The sequence below is a fragment of the Talpa occidentalis genome, unplaced genomic scaffold (genome assembly GCF_014898055.3).
Source record: "Talpa occidentalis isolate TD23 unplaced genomic scaffold, MPIMG_talOcc4v2.1 talOcc4.17, whole genome shotgun sequence".
In the NCBI taxonomy this organism is placed as follows: Eukaryota; Metazoa; Chordata; class Mammalia; order Eulipotyphla; family Talpidae; genus Talpa; species Talpa occidentalis.
This window is the reverse complement of record NW_023601754.1, coordinates 44,402,067-44,408,048: the sequence shown is the minus strand read 5'-3', so window position 1 is coordinate 44,408,048 and position 5,982 is coordinate 44,402,067.

Genomic DNA, 5,982 nt, shown 5'->3' with positions numbered 1-5,982 from the left:
GAGGTGGAGTGTCGGGGTCTGTGTGTGCTGTGGCCATAGAGTGTGTCCATTAACTTATGTATCTGGGGTGTGTGTGCACACAGGGGTTACAGAGTTTGTGATGAGGGACTGTTATTCTGTTTTTATTGAATGCAAGTAACAGAAACCAAACTTCCTCTGAGAGCAAAAGAGAAATCTGTGTACCTACAAATCAAACTTGAGGTCCTCAAGTCAATTAGAGGCCTACCAGGATACTCCCTCCATACCTTCTCTCACCTCCTGCAAGTCAGCATTTTTCTCAGCGACCGGTATCTCCACACCACAATAACATGACACCCAGCAGCTTCAACGCTCATATCAACCAGCCTTGGGCCCCAGTATAGATATCCCAGGGAAGATCTGTGATGGGCTTGTCTGCAGATCAATCAACTTAGCCTGCTGCTTGGTCTACTGTGATTGGCTCCCCTCGATGACATACCATTCCTGAACCAATGATTGTGGCCAGCAGGGTGGGATTGTGTAAAAGCAAGGAAGCCAACACCTGAAGCACTCGGCTTAAGGGAATGAAGTCACAATAGATGTCTGGGAGATGGGGTGTGAGGACTGTGAGTTGCAAGATACGGAAACCCAACTTCATCCAACAGAAACAAAAAAATTGTCAGCTTCAGGAAGTGAGTAGCCTAAAAAAGGCCAACTGGATTTTCAGGGGGCTCAAATTTGGCCATCGGTGTTCTCCTTTGGGAGGTATCTCAACTTACTCTACCCTTGAGCAAAATTTTTACTTTTAACTTTTCACTGATTTTTATTTTTTTTGAAGCTTTATTTATGCGTGCAAGAACTGGGGTTTTGGGCCTCCGCTGGTGGCGCAGGCACTTGAGCACCGCCCTGTGAAGCTGTCCACAGCCTCTGCAGCGCCGGTTTGATCCCAGCTGGCCAGTGAGGGTCCCACATGGTGCGGCAGACCTCTCCTGTCGTGCCCGCTGCTCCCCTCAGCAGTATATTTCGTCAGTCTGTCTGTTCTGTTCCCCGCTCTGTCTCTGGTGAATCCTCTCACCCTCCTGCGCATCTGGCCTGTACCCTGCTTCTTGTATAAATGAATAAATAAATCTTAAAAAAAAAAAGAACTGGGGTGTAGGCCAGAGGTGTGGAGGGTGAGAGGACCTACCAGAGACAGAGTGGGGGACAGAACAGGCGGACTGACTGAAATGCACTGTTAAAGGGAGCAGCAGGTGAGACAGGGGAGGTCTGTTGTGCCATATGTGGGTCACCTCCCCACAAATTCAACATGGGGATTGAACTCAGGCCAGAGTGGTGATAATGCTGAAACTAAACCCCTAGGCCCTTACTGATTTTTAACATGTATGCAGAGAACCCACCTGGTGAACCACGTATAGTTTGCTGAACTCAGACTGCCCCCACCCTTGCAGTGAGCTCCTGGATGGGGAAACACAACAACCAGAAACCCCCATGTGCCGGCTGGCTGGCAAGCATTGTGTTTTTAATCACCAGCGATGCATATGCTGCACCCGAAGACAGGGTCAAGCCAGGAGCTAAGAACTAGCTCAGCGGAAACATCAAGTTGTGTGGCCCCAGCTGTTGTGTTAGAACACGGAGGATTAATCTTTGCTCTGGTTAGTGACCTACAGCCTGATAGGAAATTGTTTCAGTATTTTTACAGATAATACAGCCCTATCAGTGTGAACCAGCTGAATATCATTGCTACTGGGGTTGGATTCTGAGTCTTCTGTTTCCTAGCTAGGTGATTAATAGTGATGCTATAGAAGATGACACGAAGTGGTGTTTTCTTTTTTCTACTATCTAATTCAAGAGAAGGGATGAAGGAGCTTTAGAATCACCCACAGGGCTGGCTTTTGATGAAAATACTGCCCCTCCCAACCCCCACTCAGGGTTCCTTGTTCAGTCATGCCCCTGCTGGCGCCTGCATTTCCAGAGTGCCCCAGGAATACCGAGGACCACACTTTGAGAACCACTGCTCTAATAAGGTAGCAAAACATGGGAATTTTCTGGACAAAAAAACACAAGATTTTTATAGAACATCCCCTACTTGTGTGACCTTTCCTTGTCTCCAGTGCACCAGCGATCTCTTGGGATGGAAAGCTCAGAGCCTTGCAGCTTCAGAGTGACAACTTCTCAAGTGCCTCTCTTCCCGAGGGAATAAAAAGTGATCACTGGGAAATCTGCAAAGCTCTCAGGCCAGCTACGCTCAGTGGAGGACAGTCTGTGCGTCTCCAGGAACAGCTAACTGTTCTGAACTCTCCACATGTCAATACCCTTCAGAAAAGACAGCTCTCAGAGATGAGCACAACCTCTAGGAAGGAGAGGGTATGCGGTCATTTCAGAGGGTCCCACGTAGGTGCCTGCAGCCAGTGCCAGCGTGAGCGGGCAGGTGCCCCTATGCCAGCTAGCGGTTCTCAGCACCAGCTCAGTTCAGTTCACTTCCGACACTGGCTCAGCCCCCCAAAACTGCTTCCTCTTCAGACACCAGTGGCAAGTCCTGTGTTTCTGCTCAACCTGCGGTAGATCGGTGGTCCCCATAACCCCCTCCCCAGACTTGAGTTATTACCGATGCTTCTGCCCCAGTAGCTGCAGATCAGAGGGCACAGGAGACTGCCCTCAGGTTCAGTTAATTTGCTGGAGTGAGTCAGACTCTGGATCACTGATTTATGATAAAGGACATAACACGCAACAGCCAGGAGAAGAGGCATAGGGCAAGGTGTGGGAGAGGCTCCCGCGCCCTCCTTAGCCTGCCCTCACCTCAAAGCTCTGTGTGTTCAGTCATCTGGAGGCGCTCCAAACCCCTGCTCTGGAGTTTTTTATGGAGGCTTCATTACATGGATTGATTAAATCACTGACCTTGGCAATTGAACTCAATTTCAAATGCCTCTCCCTTCCCAGGAGCTTTGGAGGTGGGACTCAAATCACGCCCAGCGTGGGTTGGTTTCCCTGGCAACCAGCCCCCATCCTCAGGTGTTTTCCAAAAGTTAGCTTCATTACCATAACAAGAAACACTGTAACCCTCATAATGCTTCAGAAATTCCAAGATTTTTTGGAGCTGTGAGCCAGGAATTGTGGGTGAAGACCAAATGTGTATAAGAAAAGTATTTCCATTATCTGCATGAGCAAATATGTATATATTTGTGTACCTGTATTTCCTATAAATCACAATATTGAGAGTTTCCCTCCCCTCCACTTTTCTGGTCAAGGACTGCCTGTTCCCCCTTCAGAACTGGAAATGTGAAGCCCTCATATTCCTTCACCCCTTATGAAATCCCAGCACTCCCGCCATTCAGGGAACCATATGGGGTGCCTATCCCGCTGAGTCCCTGAGGGCCATCTGGAATAAACCGTGTGGTGACATTTCTGAAGTGTGTGGCATTTCATTTCAGAGTGTGGCTTTCTGGGTGCAAGTGAAAGACCCCGTTTGGTCGTTTACACTTAGAATAGTGCTTGGAGTAGAGTCATTAAATTTTAGCTTCGGGCCTCCCCTGTGGCGCAGCAGTTTGAGGACAGCATTGTGAAGCTGCCCGCAGCCTCTGCAGCGCGGGTTCGATTCCTGGCCAGGCAGGCAGATTCCCACATGGCGTGGCAGACCTCTCCTGTCGCGCCCTCTGCTCCGTCTGCCTGTTCTGCTCCCTGCTCTGACTCTGGTGAACTCTCTCACTGTCCAGCTCCTCTGGTCTGTACCCCAGCTCTTGTATAAATAAATAAATCTTTGGGCCTCCCCTGTTGGTGCAGGCTGTCTGCAGCCTGCAATGCTGGCTCGGCGAGGGACCCACATGGCATGGCAGACCTCTCCTGCCTCCCCTGCTGCTCCCCTCAGCAGTGTATTTCATCAGTCTGCCTGTTCTGTTCCCCACTCTGTCTCTGTGAATCCTCTCACTCTCCCGTGCATCTGGCCTATACCCCGGTTCTTGTATAAAATAAATAAATAAATCTTTAAAAATAAATAAATCTTAAATTTTTTTTTTAGCTTCCCGCTCTTGCCCCCTAACAATGTTAGCTGTCTCTTTTCCAATCATATTTGACCTTTCTCTGTTTAAACCCTATCTCCTGTCCTCACCTCTCTCCCACCATTTGAGAGAGCGCCGAATCCTAACCACTAGACCACCAGGGAACCTATCTCTCCCACCATTTGAATCACCAGTGTTTGCCCCTCCCTGTGGCATTTTACACCTCTGAGCCTCCGCACATGCTGTTCCCTCCCTGCTGGTATTCACATTCTGAACGTGGAGAACTCCTATTCAGCCTGCGCTGCCCAGTAATCTCATCACCCCTCTTGACCCCCAGGCTTCAGAAGCTAGTTGTCTGCGATTCTGGGGTCAGTTTCCTTTCTCTGGTGGTGGGCACCGTGTGGTGAAGGGTGAATGAGTTAAAAATCAGGTTTTCTCCGCCCTCCCGCCATGAGCATCCATGACCAGCACCTGTAATGATGCACACCTGGGTCTGAAGAGCAGCGGGCATGCGCACAGGAGGCAAGGGGGCTATACGGGCGGAGTCACTCGGAGCCGGGAGAGTAAAGGGGGGTGGCCAGGCAGGGGAATGCTGAGAGTCAAGGCTGCTTCAGCGTTAAAGGCCTTTGAAAATCGACTGAAGTCTCCAAAATTATCTTTCACCTGGGAGGACTGACGATGAATCTACCCAGCCAGGAAAGGTTGCAAAACACGGTAAGACATATCTGAAGAGGTGGTGGTAGGGGGAAAGGATGTCCTAAGGCTAAGTCCATGCAGGCTTTGTGGACTCCACCCCCACCCCAGGCCAAAGCCAAAGCCACTGGGAACTCCAAATCCCGTCACCACCCAAGGGAAGGTGGCTGGGACCTGAGGGTGGGGTTCAGCAGCCGGGTTGGTATAAAGCCAGACACGTGGGCTTTGGAGGGGCCCCCCATTTTGGCTCTCCACCAGCTCGCAGCGTCCGGCCAGCTCTGAGAGTGCCTTTGGGTTTCCAGGTCGGCGGATCGGGTAGGACGCATTAATTTTCTCCCTGAGTTGTCCATTTTCCTTATTTCCTTTCCCTTGTAAATAAACCTTGTATTAACCTTTTGTGTGTGCCTGCAGTGGAGTATTCATAAGTCCCTTTTGAGCGCGCGGGTGAGGACCCACAGCCAGGAACCCGTTCAATATCGGGGCTGCCCTATAACAGTGTGAACCTGTACATGGATAAAAACCATGTTACCTGGATAAAAATAATACGATAAAAAAAATTAACCAAGAGGCCCCTTCAGGTCCCCCACCACCTTCTGAGCCATCCCGAAGCCCAAGTCCCGGCCAAGTGGCGGGGCGGCCCTGGTGCTCCATGCCTTGGTGCTCTGTCGCCCTCTTGTGCCCAGCCGCAGGCCCGCATGGAAAACCGTGCCTGGAAAGTTCTAAGGAACAGAACTGGCGATTGTCCATCTGTCACTCCATCCCCCAAGTCGCTCTCAGCCTTCCTCCTCCCGCTCCGGACCCAAGAGGCTGCCCTGGGCGGGCGCCACCCGCGAGGCTCACCCTGCGGGTTTCTGTTTGGGAACTGGAAGCCCTGACAGGAACTCGGAGGGCGGGAGGAGAGAGGTGGGAGCAGGGATCACCCTCCCCTGCCCTGCAGGACTGGCTCCCCAGCAAGGGAGCCAGCTCCAGGGGCTTCTCTCCAGACCTCCCCTGAGGATGATGAAAGCTTAGTTCTCACCCTGGAGCCACCTCATCCTTGGGGGTTTCCCACCCTGCGCTCATCCTTCATCCTTGGGGGTTTCCCACCCTGCGCTCATCCTTGGGGGTTTCCCACCCTGCGCGCCCCTCCAAAATGCTCCCACTGAAACTCCCCAAGGGGCTACAAGTTACCGGAAGCCTGTCTCACAATCACAGCATACATTTAGGATAAAACCAGGAGAGTGGGGAACTTTCGCCAGTCTGTGGGGTCCCCAGAATTTCTTTTCTTTTTTTTTTTTTAAAGATTTGTTTATTTATTTATACAAGCACTGGGTACAGTCAGATGCGCGGGAGGGTGAGA